This window comes from Doryrhamphus excisus, chromosome 23 (genome assembly GCF_030265055.1).
Source record: "Doryrhamphus excisus isolate RoL2022-K1 chromosome 23, RoL_Dexc_1.0, whole genome shotgun sequence".
Classification (NCBI taxonomy): Eukaryota; Metazoa; Chordata; class Actinopteri; order Syngnathiformes; family Syngnathidae; genus Doryrhamphus; species Doryrhamphus excisus.
This window is the reverse complement of record NC_080488.1, coordinates 7386730-7406929: the sequence shown is the minus strand read 5'-3', so window position 1 is coordinate 7406929 and position 20200 is coordinate 7386730. Positions and strand designations below refer to the sequence as shown.

General features: G+C 40.1%; 1 protein-coding gene across 2 annotated transcripts in view; it reads right to left on the bottom strand.

The window, feature by feature from the left end:
• The window catches only part of nexmifb (neurite extension and migration factor b), a 109873-nt gene extending 91192 nt beyond the window's left edge, over positions 1-18681 (bottom strand). For both annotated transcript variants that reach the window (XM_058062768.1, XM_058062769.1), the window contains exon 1: positions 18259-18681. The gene's annotated coding sequence lies outside the window, so the exon portion shown is untranslated. The remainder of the gene's footprint in view (positions 1-18258) is intronic.
• Between the last annotated feature and the right edge of the window lie 1519 nt (positions 18682-20200).

Here is a 20200-nt window from a genome sequence, read left to right as displayed (position 1 = left end):
GACAAACACAAACAAACGAGGCAGCGACCACTGTGACTCAGTGCTCTAATGAAGCAGCGTATTGACTTGCTGGCTTTCTCTTTCTCCCTGCCTCCATGTCTCACACACACACACACACACACACACACACATTCCTCCCTGCTTGCTTGCTCCCTCTGTCTGCTGCGTTTGTATGGATCCCAGCTGCCACTCGGAATACCAATTACACAGGCCCTGGAGTTGGGGGGGGAGGAGGAAGAAGGTAGGAGGAAATGAACAAGGGAGAGAAAGAATTGTAGGAAAATGGTGGCCTGGCAGGGTATCCTCCTTAGTGTGTGTGTGTGTGTGTGTGTGTGTGTGTGTGTATCCTTCAGCGGTGATGCTGCGGAAGCTCACGAGGAGGGAAAATCAAAAAGCGCCTCCATGTGAGACACCTAACATCCCTGATGCTGTGACACTCGGCGCAAGAGGAGGGAGAATCAAAGGGGACCTTTCGGTGGTCTTCACAGGAGAGAGAGAGGGGTGGGGGGGGGTGTCAAGTCTCTCGCAGGTGACATTTTCCATGTGTATTTCTGGGATGAAGCACAAGCGCTACATCTCTCATTTCCGAGAATACTACACGATAATGGTATATGGGAACGCCGGGAGAGGCTCCTGTGTTGCTCCTCGTTCCTTCACTTACACGCCGATGACAAGTGTAATGAGCGAGCTCGCGTTTGGCACGATCACACTAATTTGAGAAATTTCCAGCACAAAGACATAATTAGACCGACTAATTAGACTAAGACTTTACCGCGCAGAGCGGTTCAACTCCTCCGCCTACCTGCCGATGACTAAAATAGGATGCCGTTGTCAAGCCCATCACTTAGCGAGATGTTTCTTTTTGAGGTGACTCACAAGGGAGAACATATAATAACGTATAATAACTCCCAAGAAGGGCGGCACGGCGGTAGAACAATAGAGCTGCAACAATTAATCGAATTGACGATTAACTGACTGTACAATTAATTTACAACCGGATTAATCGTTTTTTGATTTAAAAATGCTTTGACTTCTGAAAACACTGATATTGATTCTGTCGTTCTTGTGCCTACCCGATTAATCGAAACTACAAGCTTCAGATTAATCAGATTAAATACTAAGATACTTAGTACTAACACATTACTAACAAATACTAACACATTACTAATTAGCGATTTGTAATGTAAATCACGCCTGCGCGCTAAACACTCATCCGCCGTGCAGCCGAACTCACAACAACTCTGACTGTCTAAATAATAGGTGAACAGTAGAGCTGCAACAATTAATCAAATTGATGATTAACTGATTGTACAATTAATTTACAACTTTTTTTTTAGTACCGGATGAATCGTTTAAATTAATGCTTTGACTTCTGAAAACACTGATGGTGCTTCATATTGATTCTGTCCTTCTTGGGCCTACCCGATTAATCGAAACTACAAGCTTTAGATTAATCGACTAAGAAAGCCGTAGCAGTAGTGAGAAGGTTCATTATTACTTTTTGTATGTTTTGGCACTGTTATTGTGCCAAATATTATTATATCTAATGGTATTATATATAGGCGGTCGAGTGGTTAGCACGCAGACCTCACAGCTAGGAAACCAGGGTTCAATTCCACCCTCGGCCATCTCTGTGATCTGTTTGCATGTTCTCCCCGTGCATAGAAGATAGGCTCCAGCACCCCCGCGACCCTCGTGAGGAAAAAGTGGCAGAAAATGAAATGAAATGAAATGTTTTCTCTCATTTCTTTTTTCTTCTTCTCTATCCCCTCATGCTCCGGTCCTCGTGAGGAAAAAGCAGTAGAAAATGAATGAATGAATGAACTCCCAAGGCGACGCCACCGCCTGGCTTCGGCGATACTGACACATTTCACGGTCTCAACCTTCTCCACCTCGACTTCAGAATGGACTACTTTTTTCTGAAGCAACAACACTGCCGAGTGGGAACGATGTGATCCGCACAGCTAAGAAACATTGATACATCCCAGAGAGGCACTCCAAGGGAGAACGGACACTTAAAAATACACAGAGTTCTGGTTGAGATGTTCATGGTGCACTATAGGTGAAGTGGTGGGCTTCTAATGAAGAATATGAGGAGAGTACTCCAGAGAGTGGGTGACGCGAGGGAGGTAGAGAGGTAATTGATTTGTGATGGGAAGTCTCGGGAGGGCACAGCGACTCATCTCAACGGATATAGAAATCCCATCTGCCTTCCAGAAGAATAGAATTAATTCTCAGCCTGATTTAAATATATTTTACCACGGAACTTATATTAATATTTCCTAAAGTCCACAAAGATGAGTCAAAGTGGACTTTTTATGTCAACTTTCTCTCTCTTGGGTCTCAAAACGAACATTTTTTTGGACTAAAGTATGACAACAAGCGGACGTTGAAGTGGAATAAGCATTCGGAAAAACAAGTCCAGGTTTAAAACTGTTTAAAAAATACACTTGGACACTGAAAAATTGCCGTTGCCGGAGTTTCCTCCCCGGAGAAGCTATCAAACCACTGACTTGACCACTGAGCAATACAGTAATCCCTCATTTATGGTGCTTCATTGGATTCAAACCTGACCATGATCAGTACATTTCCATTAAATAGGATTCCTTATTTCTAAATGGAATATTGTGGTTATTACGCAGGTCCCACAGCTCAGAGACCCGAGTTCGATTCCACTCTCTGTATCTCTGTGTGGAGATTGCATGTTCTCCCCGTGCATCCGTGGGTTTTCCCGGTGGGTACTCCGGTTTCCTCCCAAATTCCCAAAATAGGCTAATCAGTGATTCTCAATTGTCTATAGGTATGAATGTGAGTGTGAATGGTTGTTTGTCTATATGTGCCCTGTGATTGGCTGGCGACCAGTCCAGGGTGTACCCCGCCTGTCACTTGAAGACAGCTGGGATAGGCTCCAGCACCCCCTGCGACCCTCGTGAGGATGAGCGGTACAAAATAAATGAATGAATTAATGTTTTTTATGATTTATTATTGTGTTTTCTCTGTTTTCTTTTTTCTTCTTCTCTATCCCCTCATGCTCCGGTCCTGGCGACCAGTCCAGGGTGTACCCCGCCTCTCGCCCGAAGACAGCTGGGATAGGCTGTTTTCCTAGAAAACCTGTTTTTAACATTATGAGAGCCCTCCTGACATTAACTAACACCCCTATAGTCGCCTTTACACCCATGTTATTTAATTTCATAAATAAAACATGTGCTTGGTGGTGTTGCAATGTGTTGCAGATGGATACCATGGACAGTAATGGATGCCGGGGGTGGTTCTTTAAAGTGGAGTTTTAACTCAACTAATGGGTTAAAAACAGTGTGAAAGTGCTAGAAAAGCGATATACGAGCGAAAGGCTAATTAAGTAGTATATACTAGCACTCCACCATCAGCACTTTGGATCGGAGTGACACGAAGTGGCGTTTGTCTGGAGGCATCGGTGCACCTCCAGACCAGCAACCAGGGTGCTTCTATCCGCAATGGCTGGCCCTAAATCCCATCATTCATATGTATGCACAATGCACAAAGATACCTTAGCCAACCTCTCCAGAGGCCTCATCACTGGAGCCGAAACACTGCGGCAGCATGCATCTTTGATAGCGGGTTTAAAACCTATTAGATCATATGGCTATAAAGTATGCATGCAGACTATACACAAGCTCTCCCCTGTCAGAGAACTTCCCCTCTGCGGGATTACCGACATAAATAAACCATAAGCAAATCCCAAATAAAGCACACAAATGCGAGAAACAAGCACGATGGAAACACAAGCATACCCACACCTCTGAAACAGATCTCAAAAAAGCGGGTTATACAAATCAGCATCTGAATATAAAAGAGAAATGAGGCTTGTTGTGATGCGTCCACAGTATTTAGCCAACCGAGACGGAAGCATTGCCTCGAAGCATTGACAGGAACAGCAACAAAGATGCAGATCATGGACGGGAGGGGCAGGGACTTACACAGGAAGCTTCCTGTATTTTATTTTTTATGGATTTGTATGTATTTTTTTTTAATGTATTTTTATATTCCTGTATTTAAATTATATATAATATATTATATGATTATATTATTATTATATAATAATATATACTATTGTTATATATTATAATATTACATGTACAATATAATATTATATATAATATTATTATTATTAATAATAATAATAATGATCATCATCATTTTGTTTAAATTTGACAGTATAAATTTGTGCCAAAACATAATAATATATTTATATGATATATAATATATTATATTATTATATAATAATAATATATAATATTATTATATATTATAATAATATATATATAGTATTATTATACATGCAAACTCCACACAGAGATGTCCGAGGGTGGAATTGAACCCTGGTCTCCTAGGTGTGAGCTCTGCCACTCGACCGCCGTGCCGCCTATATATAATACTATTAGATATAATAATATTTGGCACAATAACAGTACAAAAAGTAATAATACACCTTCTCACTACTGCTCAGGCTTTCTTAGTCGATTAATCTAAAGCTTGAAGTTTTGATTAATCGAGTAGGCCCAAGAAGGACAGAATCAATATGAACCACCATCAGTGTTTTCACAAGTCAAAGCATTTTTAAATCAAAAAACCATTCATCCGGTACTAAAAAAAGTTGTAAATTAATTGTGCAATTAGTTAATCATCAATTCGATTAATTGTTGCAGCTGTATTGTTCACCTATTATTTAGACAGTCAGAGTTGTTAGATAAGATATGCCTTTATTCGACCCTCAGTGGGGAAATTCGCAATTTGTTGTGAGTTCGGCTGCACGGCGGTCGAGTTATTAGTGCGCAGGCCACACAGCTAGGAGACCAGAGTTCGATTCCACCCTCGGCCATCTCTGTGTGGAGTTTGCATGTTCTCCCCGTGCATGCGTGGGTTTTCTCCGGGTACTCCGGTTTCCTCCCACATTCCAAAAACATGCTAGGTTAATTGGCGACTCCAAATTGTCCATAGGTATGAATGTGAGTGTGAATGGTTGTTTGTCTATATGTGCCCTGTGATTGGCTGGCCACCAGTCCAGGGTGTACCCCACCTCTCGCCCGAAGACGGCTGGGATAGGCTCCAGCACCCCCGCGACCCTCGTGAGGAAAAGCGGTAGAAAATGAATGTAAATGATGAAATATGACAGATAATACAAAATAATAATATATAGACTAATATAAATACTAAAAACAGCAAGTGTTGCTTAGATCTCCAGTCGTACACGAGGAGTTCAGATGAGTCTCTTCAGCTTTGTGTGACTAAATGATGAATTAGCTCTTTTATCAGCTACACCGAGGTGCATATTTGACTCCCACCGGAGAGCATTTTACCTTGCTCAGCACTCATGCATGTGGGCTGAAATTCTGACAGTGGAGCTGAATGATGACTTGTGGAACTGACTTCGAAAAGCACCGACTCCGAGCTGAGAAATGTCTATTTGCTCGTGCCGGAGACTTCCGTACGTCACCCAGCACTGCTGTCAGGGGCGAGCCCAAAATAAATGAGAGGGAGGCATGCTGCAGGTCCCTCTAGCTTTTCCACGCTAAAACTACCCACGTTTAAAAAGCTTGCTTGTGAAATGGACAGTACTGGGTTACAATTTTAGCTATGTTGTGTTAGTGAAGTTTTACACAGATTTACATTTTACTAATTAGCGATTTGCAATGTAAATCACACCTGCGCGCTAAACACTCGTTCACCGTGCAGTCAAACTCACAACTAATTGAAAACTTTTTTTTAGTACCGGATGAATCGTTTAAAAATGCTTTGACTTCTGAAAACACTGATGGTGCTTCATATTGATTCTGTCCTTCTTGGACCTACCCGATTAATCGAAACTACAAGTTTCAGATTAATCAGATTAAAGACTAAGAAAGCCGTTACATTACTAATTACCGTTTTGTAATGTAAATCACACCTGCGCGCTAAAACACTCATCAGCTGTGCAGCCGAACTCACAACAACTCTAACTGTCTAAATAATAGGTGAACAGTAGAGCTGCAACAATTAATCGAATTGATGATTAACTGATTGTACAATTAATTGAAAACTTTTTTTAGTACCGGATGAATCGTTTAAAAATGCTTTGACTTCTGAAAACACTGATGGTGCTTCATATTGATTCTGTCCTTCTTGGGCCTACCCCGATTAATCGAAACTACAAGCTTCAGATTAATCAGATTAAAGACTAAGAAAGCCGTTACATTACTAATTACCGATTTGGAATGTAAATCACACCTGCGCGCTAACAACTCGTCCGCCGTGCAGTCGAACTCCCAACAACTCTAACTGTCTAAATAATAGGTGAACAATAGAGCTGCAACAATTAATCGAATTGATGATTAACTGATTACAATTATTTAATTAATTTACAACTTTTTAACATTTACAACTTTTTCACATTTACAACTCAAGTACCGGATGAATCGTTTAAAAATGATTTTGACTTCTGAAAACATATTAATCGATTAATCGAAACTACAAGCATAAGATTAATCAGATTAAAGACTGAAAAGCCGTTACATTACTAATTACCAATTTGTTACCAATTTGGAGTCGCTAATTAACCTAGCATGTTTTTGGAATGTGGGAGGAAACCGGAGTACCCGGAGAAAACCCACGCATGCACCGGGAGAACATGCAAACTCCGAGGGGAGTAAATGGAAGCAAATCCGTCCCGAATGAGTGGGGCAAACCCACACAGGCAAACAAACGAGTAAACACAAACGTGTACATGCTAGATGTCACCGTGCACACTTCACGTCTCTCATCCAGCATATGAAATGAGAAGTCCTAATTATTGTTTCCATTGTGCCATGCTCCCGTGACAAGGACCACTTGCTGGGAATGATTATAATTATCAGTCTTAGTAGAATAGCAGTCATGCCGTCTTTGCCGTCAGCATCCAGAATCAGATCAGGTCAAATCTATCTTCAAAATTCATGTATGCAATTCAATTCGGTGTTAAGATATTCCAAAAACATTTCTCATTTGACTTGTGCTTAGATGTGCTGCGCATGGATTATGTTTCGCCCTCTGGCGCGTCACGGTAAACATAACGCAAAGCCATATTGGCCAGCTGACGGGTGGGCTATCTAACGGGTGGGCTCTTGCATCTCAACAGTTTTTTTTTTGTCATCCTTGCCTGTAATGTTGTAGCTTTTCACATCATTCATTCATTCATTCATTCATTTTCTACCGCTTTTCCTCACAAGGGTCGCGGGGGTGCTGGAGCCTATCCCAGCTGTCTTCGGGCAAGAGGCGAGGGAAACACCCCGGACTGGTCGCCAGCCAAAAGAAGTAATCAGTAGTAGAAAATAGGTAAGTTTCAGGAAAATATCAGTTCCCAACTAAAAAAAGATTTCAAGCATAACTTTACAAATATTTTTTGCTTTTCTGACTCACAACATAAACAACCCAAAAAACGGTTGTCACTTGTCACATACATCACTTTCTGCACTCTACGCCCCTCCACACTCTCCCACTTCATTCATTCGTTCATTCATTCATTGGACTGGTAGCCAGCCAATCACAGGGCACATATAAACAAACAACCATTCACACTCACATTCATACCTATGGAAAATTTGGAGTCGCTAATTAACCTAGCATGTTTTTGGAATGTGGGAGGAAACCGGAGTACCCGGAGAAAACCCACGCATGCACGGGGAGAACATGCAAACCCCACACAGAAATGACCGAGGGTGGAATTGAACCCTGGTCTCCTAGCTGTGAGGTCTGGGCGCTAACCACTCGACCGCCGTGCCGCCCTTTTCACATCAATTACTGCAAATGTTTTTGATTCCAAATTAAAAACAGCAGCCCGATTAAACCGGATTACATGCAATCTTTGACTGAATGCTGCATTGCGATAAATATTAATAACGCTTCATGTGGCGTATGATCTGCTGTGTGTCTTTGTATCGTGATTCAAAACATTGTTTAGAGAGTCAAACGAGGCTGCGTTGAAATGCTGGTAATTATCTACACCGGCTTCTTTTCTCAGGCACTGGTGGCTTGTTAAGTGGTCAACAGACAAAACAGCATTTAGAAAAAATAATAAATAATAAAAATAAAAAAAAAGTGCACAGGGGCTTCTCTCCCATTAGGAACACTACTGTCTATCTCGGTATAGTTTGTTTGTTCCAAACGCACCCCCGATCCCCCCCCCCACCATCACCACCACCACCACCATCACCGCAACATGTCTCTGTACTCTGTCTGTCCAAGCCTTCCTCTAATCTTCCCACCATTCCTCTGCAGCTCTTATTTATTCCTATCCCTCCCTTTGCATCCAACAAATCAAAGATAAGGCTTATTATTATTATTATTATTATTATTATTATTATTATTATTATTATTATTCCAGCATCCCTACAGTATACATGTCCACCATATCACACCAACATGAGGAATTAAACCAGATAAACAAGTTCAAATTAGACAAGGGGCGATGAATCTATTAGTGTTATTATGATGGGGGGGGTGGGGGGGTGCTGTTATTGCCACTGTGTGTGCCATTACAAAAGGGAACAGTACATGGGAGTATCCTGTAAAACCAATTAAAATCCAGCCCCGTCACAAAGCCCCCCCTCTCCCGGGTCATGCTGTCAATACGATGCTTTCACACCATTCACGTCAACGCACCTGAGTCCGCCACATTAAACCGACGAGGTTCCTACTCAAATTTTTTCCCAGGATCAGACCCTACTTGTCTGCGTGAAGAATCCCAGGAGTTGACGTACGAGGGACGGCGAAACCAATGGGGAACTTTCATATTATCTATCCGTCTGCAATATCAGGGTCTGACGTGGAAACAGGAAATGAGCTGTGAATGTCAAGCCTGCGTGATCGTGGTCCCGGTGGCCACCAACCAGCCCACATGCCGAGCTCAAGTAGGCACAAAGTACTTTAATAGAGGCCGCTTTAATTGGACTTTTGTGCGTCAATGGTAGAAATCCTGATGCATTACCTGGACTAGCCATGCACCACTAGTTCATCGACACAAGGTTAGCATCCAAAGTTTTACTGTTACACATCCGATATGTCTATTTTGGACATCATGTTAATGGTAATGGTTTTATTTCATTTGAACATGCATCAGATTACAATTGAATGCATCCCATAATCAGTTCACAGTTCCACATGTCCAAAAGGAGTAGGAAGAAGCAAAGCTTATTAAATCCTACCCCTCCTTCTGGTACTTTTACAATCAGTAACTGTTACATTTGTTCACTTCCTGCTTTCCTGATATAATTTTTAGTTTTATTTTTTTTATTTTGTATTAATTTATTATTATTTTATTTATTTATTTTCTATTATTTTATCTATTGATTGATTTTTTTGGGTGATTTGAGGTTATTTTACGAGCTGATATGACCATACAATGACATAATGGGTACCATACTTTTACAATCAGTAACTGTTACATTTGTTCACTTCCTGCTTTCCTAATATAATTTTTAGTTTTATTTTATTTTGTATTAATTTATTTATTTAATTTATTTATTAATTTTTATTCTAATTTATATATTTGTATTATTATTTTATTTATTTTCTATTATTTTATTTATTGATTTATTTATTTTTTTAGGTGATTTGAGGTTATTTTACCAGCTGATATGACCATACGACATAATGGGTACCATACTTTTACAATCAGTAAGTGTTACACTTGTTCACTTCCTGCTTTCTGAATCTAATTTTTAGTTTAATTTTATTTTTTATTAATGTATTTATTTAATTTTTATTTAATTAATTAATTTATTTTTATTTGAGGTTATTTTACGAGCTGATATGACCATCCAATGACATAATGGGTACCATAGTAAGTGTCAATATAGTGATATATATAGCACATCATGACTGGTTCAAGACTCTTCATCCTTGTATTTAGCAAACATCAACTGCTTGTATTGTTTCTTGAATTGGCTCATCGTTGTGCATTGTTTGAGGTCCTTACTCAATCCATTCCATAGTTTGATTCCATAGTTTTTTTATAGGTTAGAAAGTGAAAAAAACATTTATAAATATTTGAACATCCCACTTTGGAATGTAGCCTAGCTTGTCTGGGCAAGAGAAATGTAATGGTGTTGATAAGTTCTACAGCCACCATCGAGATGGTAGTGCTACTGCGCTACCTTTCACAGCCATGTTGTGAAAAGTATCAGTAAAAGTGGTTATTAAGTGTGACCCGTGGCAGGTTACCGCATACCCGGAAGGTACTTTGTCCACCGCCTTTGACAACTGCTGATAAAATCTTAGCATACACATTACTGGAACTAACTTTTGCGTGTTTGCACCTGATCATGAGTTGATAAATTCAGGTTTCTGTCATATGTGGGTACCAGGTCTGAGATCCACCTGGAATGAGAACTGTCTGAGAACATCCGATATTAACACATTTGTGTGATGAATCACGCTTCAGAATTGAACTCCAGGTCAACATAGTGAGAAAACTTGACCGCAACCAACGAAAGTAATCATAGAAATCTTACCTACCACCTGCAGTTCCTGCAAGATGCGCTTTTATTAACAGGTCCTGGGGTACACCCTGGACTGGTGGCCAGCCAATCACAGGGCACATATAGACAAACAACCATTCACACTCACATTCATACCTACGGACAATTTGGAGTCGCCAATTAACCTAGCATGTTTTTGGAATGTATAGGAAGAAATATATGTGAATAAATGTGATCAGAAATAATAATAAATGTGAAATATAATTATTCACATTTATTATGTGAAATAATAAATGTGAATAATTATAATATAGTAATTATAGTAATAAATAAATTAATTATAATATAAATTAATGTTAATGTAAATTAAACGTAAATATTATAGTAATAAATAATAATAATAAATGTGAAGTACAATTATTCCCATTTATTATGTGAAATAATAAATGTGAATATTATAGTATAGTAATTATAGTAATAAATTAATTATTATAATATAAATTAATATTAATATACATTAAATATAAATAATTATAGTAATGAATAATAATAAATAATAATAAATGTCAACTATAATTATTCACATTTATTAGGTGAAATAATAAATGTCAATATTATAGTATAGTAATTATAGTAATAAATTAATTTATTAATAAATTAATTTAAGTGGATTTAATTTAAGTAAATTAATTTGAGCAGCTGCAGGGTCTTGAGACACATGCTATCTCGCAAACTAGAGAGCTAGCGAACTAAACGGTAGCCTTCAAGTTATTTCCTTTAAACTTAAATAGCCAAAAACTTACCACTTCCACACGGATAGGGAGGATAACTATTAACAGTTATTTAACCTTTAACATGAACATTAATCAAACGTAATAATTTTTTCTGGGTACATGATACCATACAGCATCCATATCAAACTTGCGCGGGCCGCACTAACATTAAACTTTCATATCAAGGCGGGGGCCTCAAACTAGTGGCGGGCCGCGAGTTTGAGACCCCTGCTCTAAATAGTATGAGAAACGTGGAGGCATCAGCTCGGCATCTGTTGGGGGAAGCAAAGTAAGGTGGAGGGTACAAGTCTGCCCCTGTATGGGGCACAACCACAACCACAGATAACCTATGCGAAAATTGAACATCGTTACGAGCCAATCAAAGCCAAGCAATGCATTTCTGATTGTGCTGTTTTGAAGGAATTAAACAGCCACGCGACAATAATATACACATATATTTTCAAGTAGAAATCTGCGTGTGCTGGGATGTATGTTTTTGGAGTCCTCGTCTGGGTGGGGGTGGGGGCGGTGTTACCGAGCTGGCAGCGAGAAAAGCTCAACAGCGCCTCAGTCCCCCGAGGACACGCTGCAGCTCTCTGTGTGCTCGCAGCTATGAAAAGCAATCAGAGCCGGTCTGCTCCCCTGCTCTTACCTCTGCCTTTAATTACAGAAAGCCTGCATCGCACAGAAAGACTAGAGCTGCTGGGCCTCAGCACGACATGTCACAGCCCAAACGCAGTGGGGCTCTGCATACATTGTTACTGACCCAAACACACACGCTCAAACCCGCCCCAATGGGATCAATGTGCTTGTGCTGCAGAGATAGGGGAATAAAAAGGGCAGGATTCCAGACGGAAACCTCGGTGGGATGGATGCCTTATGGGGGCAAAGAAATCATTTGTCATTCAGAGCATGCCACTTCTAGGTAACAAGCTTATTTGTTCATTCTGATTTATGGTGATGCAAGGTGTAAAACATGGGTCTCAAACACGCGGCCCGCGGTCCAAATGTGGCCCGCAGGACACTAGTTTGAGGCCCCCGCCTTGATATGAAAGTTTAATGTTAGTGCGGCCCGCGCAAGTTTGATATGGATGCTGTATGGTATCATGTACCCAGAAAAAATTATTACGTTTGATTAATGTTCATGTTAAAGGTTAAATAACTGTTAATAGTTATCCTCCCTATCCGTGTGGAAGTGGTAGGTTTTGGGCTATTTAAGTTTAAAGGAAATAACTTGAAGGCTACCGTTTAGGTCGCTAGCTCTCTAGTTTGAGAGTTTGAGAGCATGTGTCTCTAGACCAGGGGTCAGCAACCCGCGGCTCCAGAGCCGCATGTGGCTCTCCAGCCTCTTTGTTGCGGCTCCCTTTGCAATGCTTGAATATTTTTTTAGCACCCGTGTGGTGAAAATGCACGTCTTTGTTATGAGTTTACAAAAATCCAACTTTGTGTGAGACCATGAATGCATCCTGACTGAGTTCTGACTGGTGACTGAATGAGCAGACAGGATGCTATCCAGTTCTCTCTGACAGGTTAACATAAAGGGAAATGAGTAATACTTTGAGTTATTTGAGTTATTAATTATTATTAATGAGTTATTTGACGATTCTAAAAAATAAATTAGAGCTCATTTAAAAACAAAAGTTTATCTCCAGTACTAGCAAGAGTACTCCAACTCGTCTTTTTTTTTCCCTCCAATGTTGTTTTAAACATACAATGTTTTGCGGCTCCAGGCTATTTTTCTTTAGTGGGCAAGTGGGTGAAATGGCTCTTTTCATAGTAAAGGTTGCCAACCCCTGCTCTAGACCCTGCAGTTGCGCAATATGTTGTAAATAAAAAGAGTATAAATGTGACTATAGTCGTGTTTTGTCATGTCTACAGGGCTCTAATAATGCTTTGTTCATTTTAATCTGAAAAAAATAATTTGTCTACCCACCAACTATATGTGGTTTCTTAAGTTTTTATTATTTGCTGTTTTATTATTATTATTATTATATTTATTTATTACTGATTGATTGATTTTCTTTATTCTTGATTTGTTTATTTTTCATCTTATTTTGTGCAGAAAAATAAAAATTAAGATATTTGAGAACAGTGGAATGTTTTATCAGAGCTTTTATTGTAGAAAATCAGAACCAAAGCACTGAAAAAGTTTGTATATTTTTCTCTTTTTAATAAATGTGTTTATTTATTTTTTTGAAAACCTGATGCGGCCCAGTCATGCCCAGACCCTAGCTCCAGTGGCTCCCAGGTAAATTGAGTTTGAGACCCCTGATTTAGAGTATTGGTATTTATTTCTGTTATGAATGATCATTAATATTAGTCATTAGTCACCATTCATAAATCCAATATTTTCATAGAAAAGCATAAAAAACTGTTTCAAAATACAGTTTTGTGCATTATAAGAGCCCTCTAGGTAAGAAATAACACCCCTATATCACATTTCCATTGTGTTACCCAATATAATAGACATATTAGACATAAATAAGTAATAAGAAGTAAGAAATAACATGATCTTCACATGTAAAAGTGGAATGGCTGCACTGATGAGGTTTACGTCGTCCTCCGTGGACTGACTAGTAGCTACTAGAAGCTTGCGTATGCGCCTGCGGCTGGCTGGAAAGCAGGAGGAGCCACGGAGCTCGCTATGATAAGAGACTATGTACACAAGCTGCTGCTTTCATGGCTGCTACATAACGTTCGGGCAGTATTTTCAAACATTTTGGGCACGGCTGCTCGCAGAATTACGGTGCCGAAATGTGTCAGTGGGATCACCTTCTCATCCGAGTTAGCTGAAGTGGATGCCAGTTAAAGGGGAACTGCACTTTGGGGGATTTGGGCCATCATCATCATCATCATTCACAATCGTTATTTCCCTTTTCTGTGCATTATAACAACAGAAAATGAGTTCATGGTACATGGTAATGATACAGCAATGAAGTCTGTAAAATTAAATAATTAAAAAAAAAAATTAAAAATCCAAAAATTGTTACAACTATAATGATGAAAATGGTAATATTAATGATGATTATAATAATGGTGATAATAATGACAACTGCACTTTGGGGGATTTGGGCCGTCATCTAAATTCACAATCGTTATTTCCCTTTTCTGTGCATTATAACACCAGAAAATGAGTTAAAGATACATGGTAATGATACAGCAATGAAGTCTGTAAAATTAAATAATTAAATAAAAAAAATCCCAAAATTGTTACAACTATAATGATGAAAATTATAATATTAATGATGATTATAATAATGGTGATAATAAAAACAATACTGGTAATAATGATAAAGATTATAACAATAATGATAATAATGAATAATAACAATAATAATATTACAATGATAATAATGAATAGTAATAATATTCCAATGAGCATGATTATATCTTGCAAAAAGGGGTAGGCATTTATTTATAAGCTAGTTCATAAGCTAGTTGAATACAAATGTAAATAATGGAAAGTTATATTTTGATTGATGTAAAAAATGCACTGTAATGTTCCATATATTTGCCCAAATAAAATTTAAAAAATAATAATAATTATTTCAGCTAGCTTACAATGCCGTCATTGGAATACACATATGAATACACTATGAAGCTCTGTAAAAAAAAAAAAAAAAAAAAGGTCTTCCCAATCACCTGACTGTGTGGCCAACGTGCTAACCACTAATCCACCATGCTGGGGGTGCTGGAGCCTATCCCAGCTGTCTTTGGGCGAGAGGCGGGATTACACCCTCGACTGGTGGCCAGCCAATCACAGGGCACATATAGACAAACAACCATTCACACTCACATTCATACCTATGGACAATTTGGAGTCGCCAATTAACCTAGCATGTTTTTGGAATGTGGGAGGAAACCGGAGTACCCGGAGAAAATCCACGCATGCACGGGGAGAACATGCAAACTCCACACAGAGATGGCCGAGGGTGGAATCGAACGCTGGTCCCCTAGCTGTGCGGTCTGTGCACACTAACCACTCGACTGCCTGGAAAAAAAATACTGTTTCAAGTCACCCAGAAAGCTGAAAGAATAAAATATTTTGACTTGAAAACATTCCCGTGTAAATAACACACTCCTACAGCCCAGCATGCTCTACTAAACTAAGCTAACCAGGCTAGCTTCCCTTCCCTTTTCAGCAACTTTTGCCAGTGTTTCTTCCTGCCATGTTTAGTGGGGCTAGTGTTTGTCATAAAAATCGGTAAGGCATTTTCATACTAGATTCCATTAACATCACAAATAAAGTTTATTCAACAGGAGACTAAGTGCGTACTCACACTACTCCATTTGTACATGCTGAACATGGGTGCAATTCCCCCTCCCGCTGCATCTGTGCTATATGACCCATGTGCTTAACCCGCTACTGCAATTACTTGTTGACTATCCAACGTCTTTTGGAGTGGTTATGATTATTTATTTTGCACAAGGTTATTCATAACTTCCAAGAGGGGTAATTGCATTAAAGAAATAGCATGTTCTATTCTGATGTATTGCTAGAATGTCTATTACTAAGAGGAGATACATTATTAATGGTTCTATACATTATTGTGGACAAGGTTGCCACCGTCGTTCATGATTGGACGCTCTATTGTGTTGACTTGATTGCATGTTTGCTAACCTTTAGTCTTTATTAGGATTTATTTTTGAAAATATTTTATGCATTAATAAAAAGATATGGCTTTATTAGGAACACAAAAGTGTGCTGTGGGTTTCACTTTCCGATCATTTTGGATCTGTATATTATATTTGTGTGGCGGCACGGCACAGTCGAGTGGTTAGCGTGCAGACCTCACAGCTAGGAGACCAGGGTTCGATTCCACCATTGGTCATTTCTGTGTGGAGTTTGCATGTTGTCGGAGAAAACCCGAAGTACTCCGATTTCCTCCCACATTCCAAAAACATGCTAGGTTAATTGGCGACTCCAAATTGTCCATAGGTATGAATGTGAGTGTGAATTGTTTGACTATACGTGCCCTGTGATTGGCTGGGTTGTTGTGAGTTCAGCTGCACGGTGGTCGAGTTGTTAGCGCGCAGGCCACACAGCTAGGAGTTCGATTCCACCCTCGGCAATCTCTGTGTGGAGTTTGCATGTTCTCCCCGTGCATGCGTGGGTTTTCTCCGGGTATTCCGGTTTCTTCCCACATTCCAAAAACATGCTAGGTTAATTAGCGACTCCAAATTGTCCATAGGTATGAATGTGAGTGTGAATGGTTGTTTGTCTATATGTGCCCTGTGATTGGCTGGCGACCAGTCCAGGATTGCCAGTATTTGTCTAATGGTAAGTCTGCCCTATACGTACTCAGTGGGACAAAAAGGAGCTCCAAACTAACAGCATTGCTTATTTGTTTTAGAAACAATATGTCGCTGTGCTCTGGGTTAAATTCCACCCTCGGGCATTTCTGTGTGGAGTTTGCATGTTCTCCCCGTGCATGCGTGGGTTTTCTCCGGGTATTCCGGTTTCCTCCCACATTCCAAAAAACATGCTAGGTTAATTAGCGACTCCAAATTGTTCATAGGTATAAATGTGAGTGTGAATGGTTGTTTGTCTATATGTGCCCTGTGATTGGCTGGCCACCAGTCCAGGGTGTACCCCGCCTCTCGCTTGAAGACAGCTGGGATAGGCTCCAGCGACCCTTGTGAGGAAAAGCGGTAGAAAATGAATGAATGAATGAATGAATGAATGAATGAATACTGTGTTGGAGTTGTTCAGTGAGCCCAAGCACGAAAAAATTGAACAAGTGTGTGTAGTCCTTAAAGGCATCAATAAAACAGAGCAATGCAGCAAAGTAGAGACTATGGAGTTTAATACTACAACGTAATCTTGTGTGTGAAGTACGCTTGGCTAATTGCTGCTGTGGCTTGATAAAAAAAAAAAACTATTTCTGTTTCACCCACTATACTCCAACTCCATACAATACACCTTCTTCCTGTTTACATTCTAGCGGCCAATAGGAGAAGAGCGACATGCCACATGGTAGGATGTTTTTAAACAGCGTGAAAAGCAACCAAACCAACGCAGGCAACTGATTCATTGAGAGAAAGCGAACTACAGCACCGTTCTCACGTCCGACATTCTTCACACCAGCCACCAGACCACAAGAAGGACGCTCGCTCCCCCCCTGCTAGCACACTCACTACCACCAAAACCCCTGCGTGCACACGTCACGTCGCCTGGGGGCCCCGATGGCGCACACGGTGCCGTCACACATGATAATGACACCCACATCAATGTGTCAACTCAATTTAACCCTCTTATGGGGCTCTCTTTGACTCAATCAATGCACGGCCTTCCATCTGGTTTGCATTGCTTGTCTTCAACATGAAAGGGGGGAGGAGAACCGATAAGCGTTTTTATAAACTCAACTGCAGCAAAACCGCACTCGGAAGATACAATTGTGTGTGAAACTTTAAAAAAAAAAAAAAAAAAGTGACGTGGACGTCTGTGCAGAATGCAGTTCCCATCGTTCACGTTGCCTGTGCAAGCATGGCCGACACATACGGTAAACATGATGCTAGTGATCCAGTGACCCGACCGCACTGTGATGGCATTCAGGCAATACACTGGCGTCCATGTTGCGGTCACTTCTAATAATAATAATAATTTAAGGAATATATTATAAAGGGAGGAGCCTCTGCATGAGAAGGTGTGTTAACCCACATTGGGGGGTTCAATATCTCATTCATGAATCATTCATTATTTATTCACTATTTGTGTCATGTTCAATTGGGTAGTATATATTAAAATTTAAAAATGCAACACTAATGCATTAAATGTGTGGTTGTGTGAGTGTTTTTTTCTTTGTTTTTCTTTGGAAATGTGTAATGGGTGGATGAATGTGTGTCCTGTCCCAAGGAGGCTGCTGGATGCTCCCATGGAAGAAGATAAAAAAAAATGTCTAATGGAGGATGAAAGCATTGCTGGCCTGTGTATGTTCAAGGCTGCCCTGTTCAAAAACACACATCACGCCCACATTAACAGCGATGGTTATAATAAAGAGTATTTCTATGCTTACCTCCAGAGCGTCTGCGCCCAAAAATACTGCGTCTTTCCCCCCAGCGTCGCAAACCGATCCTCCGCAAGAGCTTCGGACTGAATGTGAGAATGTGCGTGTTGTTTCCTTCCAAATGCAAACACGTCCCCGCTGCATCTCCTCCACCCAACCAAGCCCGCCCGGCCGGCCAGCCTGCTTCGCTTTGCTTCCCTTTTTTCCTCCTCCACCACCAGCGAGCAGCACCAGCAGCCCGGGCCTCCAGTTAGCAGGTGGACGCGCCTCTCAGTGATGGAGACGCGGCGACTTCCCTCTCCAGCGCCGCTCCATGCTAGGTTTCGTATTCCAGGAAGAGACCCTCACAAGGCGGCAAAGTACGTCCGAAATCCCGCCCCCCCTCCGTTTCTTGACTGCCGTTTAGGAGATGCTTGATGTTGCTATTGTCACGGTTCCTTTTTTTTTTTTTTTTTTTTTTTTTTTGCAGCTGGACCTCTCTTCCCCCCCCACACTCCTTGCAGTATGATTCCCCCCCCCTTCCCCACCACCCCTGGTACTCCTCCTCTTCTGCGAGCCTTCTGAATCCGACCTATGAGCGCTCACGGGCGGACGACGCAGGTCCACGCACCGCCCGACTGAGTAGCGGAGCAAATCAGGTGTGGGCCACTCCGGATAGGACTGTATCATAACAGGGCGGCTGCAAGCAAACATGAATAGTCATGAATAATGAATAAGCTTCTCGTGTGGAGCTGCCACGACGTGTCATGATGTGCCCACTCATGACACAATATACTCTACACTCTACACCAGGGGTCTCAAACTCAATTTACTTGGGGGGGGGGGGGGGGGGGGGGGGGGGGCACTGGAGCTAGGGTCTGGGTGAGGCTGGGCCGCATCAGGTTTTCCAAAAAAAAAAAACAACAACAAAAAAAACGCATTTATTAAAAACAGAAAAATGAATAAACTTTGCTTTGGTTTTGATTTTCTACAATAAAAGCTCTGATAAAACATTCCACTGTTCTCAAATATCTTAATTTTTATTTTTCTACACAAAATAAGATGGAAAATAAATAATAAATAAATATAAAATTAATAATAATAAAACAGCAAATAATAAAAACTTAAGAAACCACATATAGTTGGTGGGTAGACAAATTATTTTTTTCAGATTAAAATGAACAAAGCATTATTAGAGCCCTGTAGACATGACAAAACACGACTATAGTCACATTTATACTCTTTTTATTTACAACATATTGCGCAACCGCAGGTATATAAACATATCACAACTCCAATAAGTGTTTTTATTATAGAGTGTAGAGCAGGGGTCTCAAACATGCGGCCCACGGGCCAAATGTGGCCGCACGACACTAGTTTGAGGCCCCCGCCTTGATATGAAAGTTTAATGTTAGTGCGGCCCGCGCAAGTTTGATATGGATACTGTATGGTATCATGTACCCAGAAAAAATTATTACGTTTGATTAATGTTCATGTTAAAGGTTAAATAACTGTTAATAGTTATCCTCCCTATCTGTGTGGAAGTGGTAAGTTTTTGGCTATTTAAGTTTAAAGGAAATAACTTGAAGGCTTCCGTTTAGGTCGCTAGCTCTCTAGTTTGCGAGTTAGCATGTGTCTCAAGACCCTGCAGTTGCGCAATATGTTGTAAATAAAAAGAGTATAAATGTGACTATAGTCGTGTTTTGTCATGTCTACAGGGCTCTAATAATGCTTTGTTCATTTTAATCTGAAAAAAATAATTTGTCTACCCACCAACTATATGTGGTTTCTTAAGTTTTTATTATTTGCCGTTTTATTGTTATTATATTTATTTATTACTGATTGATTGATTTTCTTTATTCTTGATTTGTTTATTTATTTTTCATCTTATTTTGTGCAGAAAAAATAAGATATTTGAGAACAGTGGAATGTTTTATCAGAGCTTTTATTGTAGAAAATTGGAACAAAAGCA